Source organism: Plectropomus leopardus, chromosome 2 (assembly GCF_008729295.1).
Source record: "Plectropomus leopardus isolate mb chromosome 2, YSFRI_Pleo_2.0, whole genome shotgun sequence".
Lineage (NCBI taxonomy): Eukaryota > Metazoa > Chordata > Actinopteri > Perciformes > Serranidae > Plectropomus > Plectropomus leopardus.
Genome location: NC_056464.1, coordinates 8,573,809 through 8,591,558, shown reverse-complemented (window position 1 = coordinate 8,591,558; position 17,750 = coordinate 8,573,809). Strand labels below are relative to the sequence as shown.

The following is a 17,750-nucleotide window of genomic DNA, read 5'->3' as shown; positions in this document are numbered from 1 at the left end:
TTCATTCCATAATAGCATGCGCCAGAAACCAAAGACTGATTATCTGTAAAACTGCCCATTAAGTACTCCGCCTACGGTGATGTCAGTGTCATGTCTATGGTAATAAAAATGATCAGGGCCCACAATGTGCTTATAATGTTTAGTGCCTTGCCAAAATCTCTACATACAATATCTAAAAAGAGGTGTAAACACCCAGCTGGCTTTGGTGTAATGGAGGACATCAGATCCCAGCCTGCCGCCTCAGTCAGTCTTCACAGGCAGATGCAGACCAGTCTCAACTGTCAATTTACTTTCTCATGTCAGATTGGAACAAAAGCTGTTTGACTCAAACTTGAAGGTCATAACTGAGGGATTTATTCATTGTTTCATCTCTGCCTGGGACAGAACAATTACTCCTGTATATTCTAATCTCACTGTGCATCCATGTACACTTCTGGCAAACTTCAAAGAGTTCCTTTGAAAAGCAAGCCTCCCTCGCCCCCCACCTCCATAACAAATTACCATACAAAAGTCTCCCAGCACACGACGCTACACTACACTGAGTCTCTTCACAGAAGGAGCTCCGCTGGATGATTGAAGTCGAGCTCTCCTGAATTTCCTCCACTCGCCTCCATGATCAAAGTGGATGAAGGCAGGCGGTTAGCAAGACGGGCCCAGAAGTGAAGCTCTGCCTGGGGCTCACTCTGTTCTGTGGATGGGGGAAGACTTCTCTGCCTTGTAGCCTTCACTCTGCAGAATATGCATTGTCTAGAGCTCATGCATGGCACGGCATGCCTCAGTTCTCTCCAGCTTTACTTTTACTGGCTGCTAGGCTGAGTGTAGTTGAACTTTTGGTAGCGCTTTAACGTTGCCCGCACAGGCAGAGTATATAGTGTATGCTTCTATAAAAAATCTCTTCATTGAATACATTTTATTAGTGTATGAAATGCAGACAGATGCTTCCACTGTCTCATCTCTGTTTTTCTAGAAGTCTCAACTGAGTCATGACTTTTAATAATTTACAGATTGAAATCAGTATTCGGCAGCATAAGTGATGTGGGTTTCATCTATGCTGCTGGACCTTGTGCGTGTTATACTACACAACCAAGAGTATGCAAACCTCCCAAACATCACACCTATATGCAATACTTTGGCATCTCACTTCAAAACCATTAATATGCTGCTCTAACAGTATCATGCAACACACAGGTCAGTCCTGTTCCCCAGTGCCCATGTGAAGAGTAGAGACTAGCAGAGTAGTAGAGTAGAGTAGAGTAGTGGAGTTAGAGAGTCTGACGTTCCTGCATCCCGACAAAGACCCACAATCAAACTTTGCCTTTTTTAATAACTGTAATGACAGTTTCTCCCTAAACATAACTTTACTGTTGCTGCCACACAGAAATAAGAAAGCCAGGATTTTCAAAGACATTGGTGTCTAACTTGAGGGTCTTGTGTATAGTAGGTCTGAACAAGCAGTTAAAGTTTTCCTTTTAACTGGAAACTTTGCCCTGTGTGTGCCTGTATAGAAGGACAAATGGATTTTATCTGTTGAACAGTTTCTCTGTGTGAGAGTGTGCTGGAAGTGCAGAGCATATGGATGGTATGGTCTCACATTGATCTGATTCTATCATTTATACAAAGCAGTTGGCTGTATGACCTGCCTAAGATACTCTGCTGCAAAGTCGCTTTCCTGTGTGGTGAAGTAGGTTAGTACTCTGAACTGCAAATCTTTTTATTCAGCATGTTGGTATTGAATCAGACTTCTCCACCAGGCATAAGCCTGGAGGGGATCATGCGTCTTTCAGTTCTGAAATGATGAAGCTGCTCGGATGAGAGGCGAAATATCTTCCAGAAACTCAAGCAAGTCCAGTGGCCTCCGATATAGCACCTGGAACCATTCAAAGTCCAGTTGTTTTATTTTTATAAATGCATTTATCCTCATATTAATATTGAATCTACATTGCTATACCTAATTGCGATTAATTACATTTTTTAATCACATTTTCACTGCCTTTATTTTGCATTACAAAACAGAAAAGTCCATATTGACAAGGTAAAGCAATTCTTACCAAATTGTCTTGATCAGGAATCAAATGACAGCAAAAAAAAAACAAACTGCATGGGACTAACATAAAGGGGGCATTTCTGTAAAGAGACCCATTTTCACTCAGATATCTTGAGGTCGAAGGCCCCCTGTGAAATGACCATGCTGTTTTTCCAAAATTTAGCCTAACTTTGGAGCGTTATTCCTCCCTTTTACTGAGAGGCATGGTGTGTTTGGTAACAATGGATTCCTTTGCTCAGCCCTGTATAGCCCTTTCAAATAATGTTGGCCGGCGATTAACGTGATAATTAGGGACTTTAATCGCCTTATAACTAACATATTAACGTTAACAGCCCTAGGATCTATTTTTCACAAACGGTGCCTGTTAGTAGGAGAAATCAATCTGCTTTGGGTAGTGCACCGTGGCTCAGTCAAAAAAAGACAAGGCACATATTTTTCATAGCTTCTGGGACATTGCTGGGACACTTTTGTAATGCGCTGCATCTGCATCTGCTGGAATAACAGGAACTGTCTAGAGTGGCACGAGAGCCTGGTAGTCTGCTCGGGTGCCTATTGCAGATCTGCAATCTTCTGATTGCACATTTCTAGTTATAGAATAGAATGCAATAAGGCATTTGAGGAAAAAGTTCTTCCCATTTCCAACATCTGCCATTACTCCAAGCAACCACCGAAGCATTCAGCCAAAGACACCAGTTGTAACGTTGGGGCAGGTTTGATCCAGTAACAGAGTCCCTGAAGGTGGAACTTGGAAATGCTGATGCAGCCAGTTCTTCTGGAGCAAACTGTCACAACATAGTATTTGCTGAAGTGACAGCAGCAGAGCGAGTGATTTGCCCGGGACAGATGGGTCATTCTGGTTCATGAGTTCTCATAATATGATCGGTAAATTCAGAGCATCTCCTCTGAGTGAGGTTTAGCAATTGGTTTTTACAGTCCAGAAAACCATCTTGACCCAATTACCGTTCCTGTTAACCTGCTTTGAAACAAACCCGCAGTAGCAGTTCCTCGCAAAGCTCATACCTGTGCCAAGTACTATAAACTGTAAGTTTTGCCAAGTAAAAACTGCTGGCTGTAGACAGTTTGAGTCTCAGCTGAATTATAGATGTAGAAGTGGATTCCTTTCCTCCAGACCAGTGTTCTGCTCCAATGGAAACATCAGAGATAGAGAGTGACATGTCGACAAGCCAATTATGTGACTGGCCAGCTGTCATCGGCAACAAGATCTCCACAGTCATCTCTGTCTCAGACTCTGAGACTTCAGAGAGCCTGAAAACACAGTGACAGGAGACCACACACATTCAAAGCTCTTAGAAAATAATAATGCAGTTGAAAAGGCATATTCAATGAGCTGTAAAGTACAGATGTGCATTGAGAACAGTGATACAACTGTGTGTGTGTGTTAGTGTGTTTCTGTGTGTGTGTGTCCAGAACTAAAAGAGAGAGAATGATGGTGCTGTAATCAGGCTATGTCCCAGGAGGGCCGACAGCAGTGCTGACAGCGAGTTGGTACTCATCTTCAGAGCAGGATTTCTGGGCCACGCTCCCTCTGTCTGGCTTTTAAAAAATAGCAGGGGTGGCAGAGGATGTGGAGGCACAGACAGGAGGCAAAAAAAATGACCCGGGCAGAGAAAATAAGGGGGACTTGATTTTCTAGAGGCAATGACAATAACACAAAAGCTGGATTGTCTATCAGGCTCAATCACACAGCCTAATTGACACAGAGTAGATTTTGGGATTGGAATGATGTGTATGTTGATGGCGGTGGCCTTTACTGCCTTGCAGAGAGCTGTAATTAAAGAAACAGTAAAAGTTCAGAGTTTGAAGTTGTTGCGTTCTGTGCAGCCTTGGTTGTGCATGTCCTCAGAAATTAACACTATGAATGCGCAAATGCAATACGCACATGAACAACAGGGGCAGTAAAGGAAACACACTTGCCATTGTCACGTTGTTTTTTTGTTTTGTTTTTTGTTTTTAAGTTATGGGCCTTAATCCTTTACCACATTGATGGACATCAGTTTTCTTCTGCTGCATTCACACGCCTTTTACCAGCATTTAAACCTCTGAAATCTGAGGAAGTTTCTTTCAGAAACACTTGAAAAAATATAAGGAGCAATTTGGCAAGACATCTCCCGCAAGCTGCAAACAAATAAGTAGAAGGTGACAAGGAAATAATCTGGAAATCATCTGATTATTAGATATGATAAAAAAAAAGGGAAAAATGTCCTGAAATTATTTTACATTTTCAGATTTTACATTTCATTTTAAAAATAGACCAAAAATCAAAAGATTTCTTTCTCTGGGGAGCATGACTGTGCTCACTATGTACAGGCAGGTAAATTAAAGGAGCAACATGAATAAACTCAGTGGTGGAAGGTAACTAAGTACATTTACTCAATAACTGTACTTAAACCAATTTGATGTACTTTATACTTTTAGTCCACTACATTTCAGAATATTGTAATTTTGTAATTTATACTTCACTACATTTATCTGACAGCTTTAGTAACTTTACGAATTAAGATTTTTACATAAAAAGTTTCAAGTTAAGAGAAAAAAAAATCTATTTTGTTTATACAGTTTATACAAATACAACTGCAATGACTACCTAATCTTTCAATTGACAGAAAATGGATTGCCAACTGTTTTGATAAACATTTAAGGTTTTTTTTTCATTATTTTGATATAATTTTGAGTATTGGGTGGCATTTTTTCTTATAGTATAAATATCTAGAAGAAAAATAAAGAAAAACTTATACCATTATAAAATCTATTGTATTTAAATGTACATGTAAATTTTGAATACATAAGATTTGATTTATTAATAGGGGGTAGCCCGTCAAACATTTTCTTATTCACAATGAAAAAAACTGATTCAGACTGATTCAGTTTTTAATATATTTTTCGTAAAAAAAAAAAAAATATTAAGTAGCAGATCTCATAAAATAACAAACAAACAAACTAAAACATCAAATAAGAGCTTGTTTTATCAAAAAAGTGTGCCTCCACAATGTGTTATGTAGACCTATCAGTATAGCCATGTGTTAGGTGATTCTCTCTGTAGCCTGGTCATCCTTTTCCGTAGAAAGACAAATATACAGCTTTGATTTAAAAGAGTACATTGATTGTGCTATGAACAAAATATTTCCTGGGAACGGGCCTTCTTAAGTTTGGGGAAGACTCAAGACTCATAGGACCCCATAGAACCCAGTTTCATTCACATATCTTGAGGTGAGAGCTCAAGGAACCCCTTTGAAACTCACTAGTACAACTTAGCTAGTGCAACATGTCTGGTTTTTACTAGGTGCCTTAGGTTGTTTGTGTTCATTAGATTCATTCATTCATTTATTCAAACCTTTATTTAAGACTCTGGAAATCAACTGAGGGACACCCTCATTTTCAATGATGCCGAGCATGAACAAACACATTTAAAACAATCAACAAGCAAACAAAAGTTAAAATATAAATAAATATCATACAAAACAGCAAACAATAATAACAATGTAAATAGCAAAATAATAATAATAATAAAAGTACCAGAAAGATATCACTATCCTCTGGTCTTACAAAGACAGTAATGTCAGCCTCCAGTTATTTTCACCAGGGGAAGCCAATGGTAGGGCCAGCAACTGTATCAGGGCTGTGGTCCCCCCGCCCCCCTTTTGCAGGCGCCCCTGGAGGTTGAGTGAAGTTGTATAAAACTGAATGTGTTTAGACTAGGGCACCGAAAAAGAGCAAAAGCCAAAGCTGATGTGAAAATAGCTTGCTGCTTTGTCACCAGGATAAAGGCTAATAAAAGACCATGTCATTCGCAACTCCTTATAAACCTACGTCCTTTGTCTTTATTTCATCCATAAAATATTCACAGCCTACTGTAACCTCAAACTCTCTGACAGACGAGTAAACGCCCACTAACATATCCCTGTCATTTCTAATACATGAAACTGTGTCAGTGGACTCCCCTTTACCAAATATAGGTTATCACAACACACAGGCTCTCTCCCTCTCTCTCCGGATTGTACCATCGCGGGGATGAATTTTAACTTGTGCGATGAAAGCTCGAGATGAATTCTTCATCTCTGACCCACATGATACATCAAGCTCGGTAAGCGGACCTGTTTCGTGTTCCTTCCCGCTCCTCCGCTGTGCGCTCCCGGTGCGGCGGGAGCTATTAGCGGCGCGACTCTCTTCCCATCCTCCTCCGCCTGGATCCGACTCCTCTCTCCATCTCGCTCCCAGAGAGAGAGGAGCGGAGGAGCGGAGGGGACAGGAGCAGCGGCACACACCGAGAAAGCGGCGACGGAAGCGGGGAAAGTAAGTAGCTCGTGAGGGGCTGTTAATGGAAGTGCAGTCGGTCTGCTTGAGAGGAGAGTCACTTAAGAGGGTAGACATGACTCCTGGCTCAGTTGTAAAGTGATGCTAGTACTTTAGCTAGCGGTATTTCGTTACTCGTTACATTTGACGACACGGTACCCAGGAAATGTCGAGAAAGTTAACGTTTCTACTGTAAACTTCGGCTAGTTGAGGAGACAGTGCTAAGCTAGTGGTGCTACGGGCTAAGGTTGTTTCAGGCTAATGTTAAAACTACTCTACACTTCATCCTGCCTCAACACGAGCTTCCTCTTCAAGTGATTGAAATGAAAGCGCAGTTACTTCATCGTATAAGGTCTTTGTACTTAATACAAAATACTAGCTAAACCCATGAGGCCAGATACATTTACATTTGTTAATAGGCTGCACTTGTTATTGGTTTTGTGTGTGATACTGTGATTACTTAACCCTTTAAAACCTGAGCAAATTGGCTTGATTTCGTTTCCAAATAAAAAAAAAATGCGAAGAAGGCAATGAGCAAAATGATCCAAAAATTTGCAATAAAATCCCAACAAAAACTGTGTAGAAAGAATAATAGATTACCTGAAAATTAGCACAAAAACACCAAGAAAAGTAAAAACAAACAAACAACAAAAGGAAATGACCTGAAAACCTGAAAAACATGCTTTAATAATAAGAATAATAATTCTGTAAATGATGTTAAATAAATATTTCTGGTATGTATATATATATATATATATATATATATATAATATATATAATTTTCTAATCTACATTTGCAAAACATTTCTTGCTAAGTTTGCTCACTGACTTTCCAATTTGCACAGGGTTCAAAGGTTTAAATACTTGTTGAAGGCATCTGAATGCAGCACAAGAAAAGCGATCCAGGTTTCAGAGGGTTAAAAAGCCTCACATAGCAAATGACGGAGATAAATACTTGAAGACTGTTAGTCACATGATACCATATAATAGCACACAGTGACAGTAAGTAACGCACCATTGAGGTTGGGTGGGGCAGTGAAATAAGAACAAGTGCAGATCCCTCATACTGTACAATTTACACTTAGTTATCAGTTTAATAGGTACACTGAGCTATAACTTTAATGGTCAGTCCTGCAAAATTTCTGGCCTAATAAAGTTCTAATCTTTAGTTTTTGTTGAAACGGTTATAGAGGGGTGTTTCTAGTATTTAGTCTACAGTCATATCAGTGCCCATGTCAAACCCATGTCTGTTCAGTTGCATATGGTCTGTGGTATTACTGCAGCTTTCTCAAGAACCACTCACACAAACTTCACACGCCACACTGCACTTCCTGGGGTCCTGAGTAATACACCTGTACCCTAAACAGCTGTTGTTATTGTGATGATATGAAAAACATAGTATCGTGCTATTCATTGTAACCCCAAAAAAAACACAAAAAGCCCCTCAAAGCACAAAAAATATGGTAGATTAATGACTATTTATGTACTACTTAAGAGAAAAGCATTGCACTATGTACATGTACATGGCAGAAACTTGTTTCTGGTGAAACTGCAGATACAGATTTTACTCATAAAATTTAACAATTAAAATATGATGCTTTAATATTTATTCATATCTCCAGCGTTAAATTAGAAATGAAATCTCTACCATGAACAGATGTTAAGTAAATACATTGTGCTTCCTCTTTTTCACTTTTTCTTTTATAGCAAATATTTGGATGTTGGTTTTAAACTGTAATTGCAGTTTTACTATTTGTAGTTAATGGTTTTACTTCCAAAGAAAAAAAACGTTTTAAGTATTTTTTTAACCACTGCAAATAGCCTACCAGAGTTCCCAATTAGAGAAAGGGTGAAACATAGAGCAAGACAGCGTTTGCCTGGGGTCCCGCAAATATCTTTATTTAACCCAGAAAAACAGGCCCAAGTCGCGGCTACTCATGGTCAGAAACACCAGTGAAATACACCAGGCGGAGTTATTAGTAAAAAGAAAAACAGCATCTCCAATACTTGCTTTGACATAACCATGTTGTATGGATTTAATTAGTGGGGGTATTTTGTTGTAACATTATTAGTGTTATATGTTAGTATGGCAAAAAAAAACACAAGATAGCAGCTTATTGCGGTCAGAAACAGAAGAAATACACAGTTTACATAGTTGACTCTGCAGAGCCCTTAAGTGCTGTTACTTTTCGCTGCATAGAGCCATGGAGAGCTGTCCGCTTGTCTACTCAAAGTTTATTAACACTGAATGTGTCGCGTGTCTAAATCACATTAAATTCGACACTGCATGTCCTTGCGTTCCCAGCAATACGCCCTCCAAGTGTGAAGTAAATTAGATGATCTCAAGATATGCAAAGGGCACACACATACTGACAAACAGACATAGATTCCTTACTTCATAGCTATATTCTCACTTATATAACTGGAGTGGAAAAATATTTCAAAACTGAACATTAATTTCTTCACTCAGTCAGGATTTACTGCAGGGCTGTTGCACTAGATTGCGTTAGTTTTAGCTATACCTCATAAACTGGAAACTAAGTTGAAGTTCCCCGTTTGAAAATTATTGGATTGTTTACATCGTTTGTCATAGTCCCCATTTTTATAACCCCTTCCCAGCCCAGGAAATGATGATTGATGATGATGGATCTATTGTTGCAGCCCTCATGACAATGATGACAGTGAATTATAAAGACCATGCAGGCCTTATCTCAAAGGTCACTTACTCAATATTCACCACACTTGTCTGTCTCCAGTCTGCCTAGGTTCAGGCTGAGCACAGATGTACAGGAGGAAGAATGACATTTCTTTGTCTTCCTCTCTCCCCGAGGGAGATTGTCACTCTCCTCCGCTGTCATACTTTACTCCAAAGTTGGAAACTAAACTCTTTATACTCCATCAGTCCCCATCAGAAACTCCAGGGGAAAGACGTGGACTCTGCTCAATTTCAGCTTCTTTTTCAAGTGTAAAACTGTAAAACTCTTATGTCATTAATATTTGATAAAGTTAGCTAAATATTTGCATAATCTGAGCAACAAAGTGTTGTTTTATAATTCAAAGTTGCATGAATCAACAGTTGCCTACTAGGGCTGGGCGATAAATTGATTTTATTGTTTAATGTGAAATTGTGCTTTAGGACAGTTTTAAAAATGAAGATCAAGATTTTTTTCTATAATTCGACATTGTTCTTAGTGTACTGTGTCCTCCCCTCGCATTTACCTCCAAGAGATACGCATACATGACAGCAAGCGTGAATGACAATGAAGAGTATGTTCCCAAAAAAGGCACAGTCTCGTCAGTCATTTGGAACTGGTTCGGTTTTGCAGCGTCAGATCTCAAGCAAACCAAAGTCAGCTGCAAAGTTTGCTGTAAGGCCGTTGGAACTAAAGACAGCAGCACAACCGATTTATTTCAACATCTCAAACAGAGGCATGCAGCCGAGAAATGTGAAAGAAGAGAAAGAGAAAGAAATGTGTCTCACTCTGAAGATGCACAAGAACGAGTCAGCCCACAAACAGCCAGTAAAAAGCAGCCAACAATAGTGGAGTAATTTTCTTACTGTGTCCCGTATGACAGCAAAGTGACCCAGAGCAAAGCTTTTACTGATGCAGTCGCACTGCATATCTCTAAAGATACAGCCCGCATATACAGTGGAAAAGTCTGGGTTCATCCACATGCTGAAATCTATCGACACCAGGGTTGTGCCGCTAAGCTATAAGTTTCCTTCTACATTTTTCAGTTTTCCTGCGTTCATTTCTATTGCTAAAATCAAAGCAAAACTTGTTTTGAGTTATTTCTTTGTCATTGGTAGTTTGTTTTTAAGAGGGAAAAAATCGATTAAAATCATAAATTGAATGTGAAGAAATCTGAGATTTTATTTTTAGGCCATATCGCCCAGCCCTTTTGCCTAAAACACATTAACTACTGATGTCCCAATAGAGTATTTGAGTACTGATGCTCATGGGATAAACACTCTGTGATGCAGAGTTCATAGTGCCATCTTCTTTACTTCACAGGTAACTGAAAGGCAGTGCTGAGAAATCATCGAGGGCTTCCTGCCTGAGATTTCCGCCCTGAAGGTACAGTTGTGTCATTGATTTTCTTCTGGTTGAAGAGCCTCACCTCCTCTCCCCTCGCTTTCCTTTTCACTCCCCCCTCCTCACTTTTTACTTCCTTCCCTCATCCTTTCTCATTCAACAAGCATTGATTACTTCCGTCCACACACACACACTCATAAATACCATTTAACTCAGGTGCTAGTGTTAAATCAATGCGGTTCGATGCCGGCCTCAGTGTAACGTTAGCCTGCTCATTTTCCCGTAAGACAAACAGGATGGAGCTCCTTCCTGTCAAAGTTAGGAGGAACTTAAAAAGTGATATAACGTATGTCTGTCAGCCTGTGCCGCTGGGATGACAGGCCATCTCTTTCTGACAAGGTGAGTGACATCTTCAAATTTGGAATTGGCAGCAGTGCTCCAGAATCACGGTGTGATTGACGACTGGTGGCACACACTTTATATCAGATATTTTTACTACAAAGCAGTAACTTGCATAAATTTGCTCCATACTTACTGAGCAAAGTGCTCTGCTTACAGTCCTAGAAAATATACATTTACCATTGGTATACACAAAGCATGGAATCAGAACACAGCTTGTGTCTCACTATAAACATGGTATTAGTTGTAAGGATTATAAAAACATAAAACTTTTAGCAGCTCTAATCCTAAAAATTCTCAAATAATAGGCGGTGATATTCAGCACATTTGACTAATATGGAAGAGACTGTCTGTCTGACTGTACTGTATGTCTACCCTTCAATTTTCTCGACAACCGTTCATCTTATCGGCTTCACACTTGGCAGGTGTGTCACTGAGGGCCTAATGCAGTGCAGTGTTGAGTGTGAGCTCTCAAGTGCAAGGGACACTTAATGGTAGTGCGTTATGCATATATTGTGCAGTGTATTGAAAAGGAACTGCAGTATGTTCAACTACAGATGAAGACAGAGAGATTGGAGAGGTTACATTGTTGCAAACTTAAACTAGAAAAGCATCTACGGCTGTACCTGACTGAGAATTATGGCAGTCAAATCAGATTTGGCGCTTCAACATGAATATTCAACCACAGGTTTTTCTTTTCTTAGAAAGGTTTAAAGTTTGAAGCAGGGCTAAACTTGTTCAATGTGACAGTTGCATTTGTGAAATATAGTAAAGAAACTGGCAATGGATAGCAAATGTGCAACAACATTTTTTTTGTCGACACTAGATATAAAACAAAAGACACTGACTGTATTGTATTAAGGTACTGTGGGCTATAAATTCATCACTTCAAAGCAGAGGAGAGAAGAAATCCTCAGAGTCTTATGGTGCAAAGCCTCTCCTCCTCCGTGCAGCTGCACTCTCTACAGAACTACACGGCACAGCAAACTGACAAGCAAAAAAGAAAAGAGAGCTTGACTTTAAGCAATCTCAGTGAACTGATGATCTCAATCTCCGACTTTCAAAGGGCAGCCCTAACAGCATCCATGATGCAACTTGGTTGTTTCAAAGCTGATGATGATAAACTTTAACCTGAACTCGTCCAGGCTGTTGTTGTCCACTGTTTTTACATTTTCCTGTGAAAAGTAACGCACCAAAATCCATACATATTCCACGTTGTCATGAGTCAGTAATCCTTGCACAACCCACATATTTTGGGAGGCTACGATCACATGACCAATGTGCTGAAGGTAGTAAAGAAGGAAGTGGTACCAGGCAGTCCAGTTAGGAGGTAGATTGGAGTGCTGGACGGGTCACAAAACACAGGACTTTCCGTGTAAACTCTTAGCGAACTTTGAGTCATTTAAGGCAAGTTGTTCTTTTCCCAAACCTAACCACAGTAACTTTAGGTTATTTATGTAACTTTGTGTTTGTCATTCTTTGGGGCGGTAATTCGTAGGAAATCATATGAGCCGTTGCATGTGGATATGTTGACTTGTCAGCTGAGGTAGTTTTGTTTTAGAGATTAAGAGACAAAATGTGTTGAAAATATAATACATATATAATGACCTAATTATTTTCAAGCAGGGACTACTGGCCCTGTTTGCACAGAGAGCTTAAGTGAATGGTTTTGGAGAGTGTTTGCAGCTAAGAATCACAGCATGGCTTATGAATTCATGCTTGCTCAGCAGGTCCAAAAATAGGCCTGGATGGATCAGCCATAGCAAATAACAAAAACAGTAACAAATTAACTTTGTCAGGTCAGTCGATTTACTTTGCATAGTCCTGGTGGCCTGCTTTTACTCCACACATGGCATGCTAAAGTCTTGGCATGCAGTTCTAGAGCTGCTGATCTACAGGGACTCTGGTGTTTGTCTTCTTGCTTGCTTAACTTAACAATGTGAATGTGTTCATAGCTCACCAGACTGAAGGCGAGCAGCCTAGTTACTGTGCATCCATCGAACTGGTAGATAAAAACGAGCCTGCCAGCAGAACACACTGTGCAGACCTCCTGCTGTCTTATGATCCACACACAGAGGAGCTAAACACACTCTTTATATTTTCTATAGATGCCAATATCCATAAACCCACCTCCTACCCCTGAACTAACTCTCTTATGGAAGCGATGCCGAATAAAAATATGCCCTAACTATGCACAAATGCTCTCACTCTGAAAGTCAACCATTGGAATCTTAAAAGGGTACAAGTGCAGCGAACACACACTCGCTCACACTCACACACACACATAAAAGCATGGTGCGATGAAAGAACCGTTTGGGAGTTCATTCCAATTCTGCTGACAGCAGATAGGTCTTACCATTCTCTTTCTCTATCACATAGTAATTACTTATAAGGCCACAGGGATTATGATGTCCCTAACTCCCCTCTGTAATAGAGCTAGTGCTCCATATAACCCGTTAGCTTTGCTACCCGGGCTCTATCACCCCCCTCATTAAGCTGTCCCTCCCTCTCATTATCTCCTCCATGTAATATCCCCCATCCATTAAGTTAGCCCACTTCTCCCACTCCTCACCGTCGCTCCCCCTCCCCTCTCTGCCTCTCCTCCATCTTTCCTTTCCTTACACTTCTCCCTCCTTTTGCTCTTTTCTCCACTCAAGCCTTCACAGCACTGCCACGCTAGATCAGCTCACTCTAATTTGACTCCTACACAGCAGTCAGTGAAAGAGAGCAGAACCACTATGGCCTGAATGTATGAGTGCTTGAGCCAAGGAGGGGGGAGTGCTTCAGGGACAGTACAGTGGAAACTCAATATACATTGTCCTTATGTAACCAAGCGTGTTGTGTGGTGCAGGCAGGCACGTCATGTCCATGCATACATCAAGCTTTGTTTTCTCAGCTCTGCTAATGTTTGCTTCTTTTTTTTTTTTTCCCTTAGTGCCTGTATCTATTTCCGTCTTGTCTCCATGGCTCCTGGCGCAGCAACATTTAAAATGGAGCCGCGTCTTCTGATTAGCTTCCCAAACACACTCTCATTAAGATCATATGTGCACCTGTGAGCATCAAAGAGCATGTGTTGTGTGTAGTGTCTGTGGTTTCTCATAAGGTGGTTAAACTTTGACCTTAAGTAAGCATCACAAGACATAATTATACCATGAAAAGCCAGTTGTATCTATAAAAAAGCAGTAATTTAAACCCATTTCGCACTCACTGCTGTAAACAGCACTAGAGATAAATGTTTCTCCCGTGTCTTTTGAGACTAATGTTCCTATATCTCTTTAAATCATGCATAAAAACAAGCAGAGCAAATAGGAACTGCTAGTTTCCATGGTGCAGCAGGGAGTTAATTAAGATTCCCCCAAAAACAAATTTAGTCAATGTCCACTCAGTAGCTTTTGCTGGATCTTGCGCCTCACAGTTCCACTTCAGATGGAGTTTGCTCAGTTGTTATCATGTGAGTATGCAGTTTGGTCACGTGAACAGGTGGTTGTCAGGGGAGATGGTAGTCCTTGGCTCTGTTAAAAGATAAGGCTTTTCTCATTTCTCATTTTGCACAAACTTGATTCCTTTCCTCGCCTCCTCTCCTCTGACACTCTGCCATGTGAGATGCGAGCGGAGGAGACAAGGAAGAGACTGGCACTGTCACAATATTGGAATTACTACCATACCTATAATATGACAACAACCTTTCTTTTCTTGGTTCGTAGCAGAGAGCAGCAGAAAGACTGCAGTAAACATTAACAATGAGAGCGAGCAACAAAGCAGAGCTGGTACCAGTGCATCCATACTGTGGGAACACCATTTCAAATATTCAGAATCTATATGTTTTGCTAAGATGATATTTTTGACAACACGAGACACGAGAAGAGAGAAGTCGAGGCAACAAGCATTGAACATAATGAGGCATCATTTTAAAGCGCCATCAGCTAAATGTGACGTGTGACATAGCCGCATCATCAGGTGTGTGTCAGGCCTTCTTTATATTTCACAGGTGCTTAAAAAACTTCCAGAAATGATACACCTGTGCATCCTCACTCCAATCTATTCCAGCAAGCCTTCTCTCTCCTTGAGATGCATTTAAGGAATTGAGACATCTTTGAAAATGGTATGATGACATGGTGCGAAATTAGCGCCAAATGCAGGTAGATGTTCCATCAGGCAATTAAATCTCAGAGGGCTATACACCATGCTGACAGGTAAAATGTTGTGCAAAAAAAAAATCGTGTAATAAAACACTATTCTGAGTCTTGGCCTGGATTTAACATTATTTATGGGCACGCTGCTCTGCTGTACCTCTGCTTTCAGTGTCAGGAAATAATGAAAATCAATTAAATGATCAAAGAATTCTACTTATTTTGACAATGTACCAGACATTTGAAGTTTGGTGGTAATGTTATCCGAGGCCAGTTTTTTTTCTAATTGTCCTTAGTGCTGTAACACGATGTATTCATTTTCCAACATAAGGCAGGTTTCCATTACAGATTTGTGCAAAACTCAAGCGATATTTTTGAGATGTCGATAAAACACAATTGCGAGATGACTGTGTTTCCATTGAGTGATGTAATGCGACTTCTCCTCTTGCAATAACATTTCCAAAAAGTATGGTGATGGATGTTCAGAACATTAGCAGGTTGATTTCTATTGCAGCCTCCAACCTAGTTGTCATTATTTCCAATGGAAGGCGACGCAGGCATGTTATGGAAGCCACAATGAAAAGGCGAGCCTCTTTCTGGGAGCTGTTAGTCCACGACTTCACAGAGGAATTGTGGATTCAAAACTTCTGGTTGATCCGGTCAACTTTTGAAGAGTTATGCGATGCAGTAATACCTCTGTAGCACCTGCTGCATCATGCTCGAGGGAGCCAGTTTCTACTGACATGCGCATAGCCAGAGCATCATGTGACCTATGAAAGCGGGAAAAAAGTGTTTCCATTGCAGTTTTGTGTAAGATGGCCTTTTCAAATCCCCTGAAATACCACCTCACGCGAGCGTCTTAACTTTTTGGTGATAAATGGGAGTTTTTTCGAAATTGACATTTTTCCGGTAGGCGTATTTTATATTCGCAATTTCAATTTGTGCATTTTGAAGGTTTGATGAAAACCCGCCTATTATCAGCTCCTCCATCTTGTCTTCTTTCTGCTTCCGTGATGCCCGCTCTTTAATCGGCCAAAGCCAGGCAGCAACTATCAGTTGTTCAACACGGTGAGCTCTGAGTGAAATCTGTGTGCTTTCAGATGGACAACAACCACTTCCCACCCTACTGCCATGTTCTCAACCACTTTCCCTCATTAAAATGACTGGAGGAGGCGATATGAAAGCCCCATTAGGCTTATTTGAAGCATAGCGTTATGAGTGGCGCCCATACTTACAAAGGTAATAAAATAATAACACAGAGGCTCAGTAGTCTGAACAATGACTCTCCCATATTGTCAACAGCAGCGCGTTACCGCTTCGCTCCCTCTGTTCATACCTTGCACAATAAAAGCCTTAGACCTCTCAGTAAATATATTAAAATAATTTTTCCTAAAATTTGGATCTGACCTTTTCTTAAAGTTTGTATTCAACATAATACAACCAATTCATTACTTTGTCCAGTAAAAATATGCTTGAATGGTGGATTGTTCCTCAGCCAATGAGTCGAAAAGTCAATTTCGGACACTGAGCTGAGATCGATTTCCAGGTCACTGGCAGGAGATCAGAGGAGAGACGAGACGAGGAGGCACAAAATCGACAAATAAGGAAAGCCCATGATCTCTGATGACTAACATGAATATCCTGCTGGATCTTTCTGCTGCTCACTGACCTCTGACCCTCTTGCAACTGATACTAGCAGAGCCCAGAGAGGAAATCTAGGCCGTCTGTTTATAGTGGACTGATTTTTGTTGAAGTGTTCTGAAGTTCCAGTTTCTTTTACACTATACCAGTAACCTTTATTATAATGGCATTTGATGGCTTAATTATTACTTGGAAGAGGCACCACAGGATCTCGTGGACAGATTGACATTACTAAGTCATAAAATGTCCCGTCGACATATGTCTACGCAATACTGACAGATATTTTTATACATGGGTAAGATAATTGTTCTGTGCTAAGAATAATATATGGTGTGACTCACTAGTGAGAGACATGTGACTAAACCTTCAGCCAGTAAATAAAATGAGTGAAAATAGAGGAAAAACTTGATTCAAATGGTCACGTAGAATGTGACACTAGCAGGTGTGAACAAAATGTGAACTTTTATTTATTTAGAACTTTTAATTATGTAGCTTTTAAAGCTCCTATCCACTTTCACTTTTGTTTTTGCACCCATTTTTTACAGATTTTACACATTTTAGTCACAAATTTGTTAAAATACATGCTAGATAATCCATTAACCTGACGGCCGTATCAAGATATTGATTAAACAGCATGATTACTACACAGGTGTGCCTCGGGCCGCTCTACAATGTGAAACTTCATCACACATCACAATGCCACAGATCCCAATCCCAAGTTTTGAGGGAGTGTGCTATTGCCATGCTTAGACTTCTCTAATGTCGTTTCCATTATCCTTAAGAAGACGCTGGATGGGGAGGTCCTAGTAGCTGTATTTGGTCTGCTGTTTTGAGGTTGGTTGGGTGTACTGCCAAATTAATGGAAACAAGATTGGAGACAGTTTGTGGTCGTGAAATGAACATTCAGTTATAGGGGAACAGCTATGCCAAGGGTCCTTAAAACTTACAACATCTTTGGCATTGTGTTGTGATCAAACTGAGCATTTTAGAGTGGCCTTTTATTGTGACCATCCCAAGGCACACCTGTATAATAACGATTCTTTTTAATCAGTATTTTGACATGCCTCACTGGTCAGGTGGACGGATTATCTTGGAAAAGGAGAAATTATCATGGATTACAACATATTTATGACTAAATTTTGGGATAGATTTATGTATTGAGTGCATGAAAAAATGGTGACAAATGGA

General features: G+C 40.2%; 1 protein-coding gene across 1 annotated transcript in view; it reads left to right on the top strand.

Moving 5' to 3' along the window:
- The first annotated feature begins 6,041 nt into the window (after positions 1 to 6,041).
- The window catches only part of klhdc8a (kelch domain containing 8A), a 38,695-nt gene continuing 26,986 nt past the window's right edge, over positions 6,042 to 17,750 (top strand). Inside the window, exons 1-2 of the mRNA XM_042506593.1 lie at positions 6,042 to 6,355; positions 10,372 to 10,434. The gene's annotated coding sequence lies outside the window, so the exon portion shown is untranslated. The remainder of the gene's footprint in view (positions 6,356 to 10,371; positions 10,435 to 17,750) is intronic.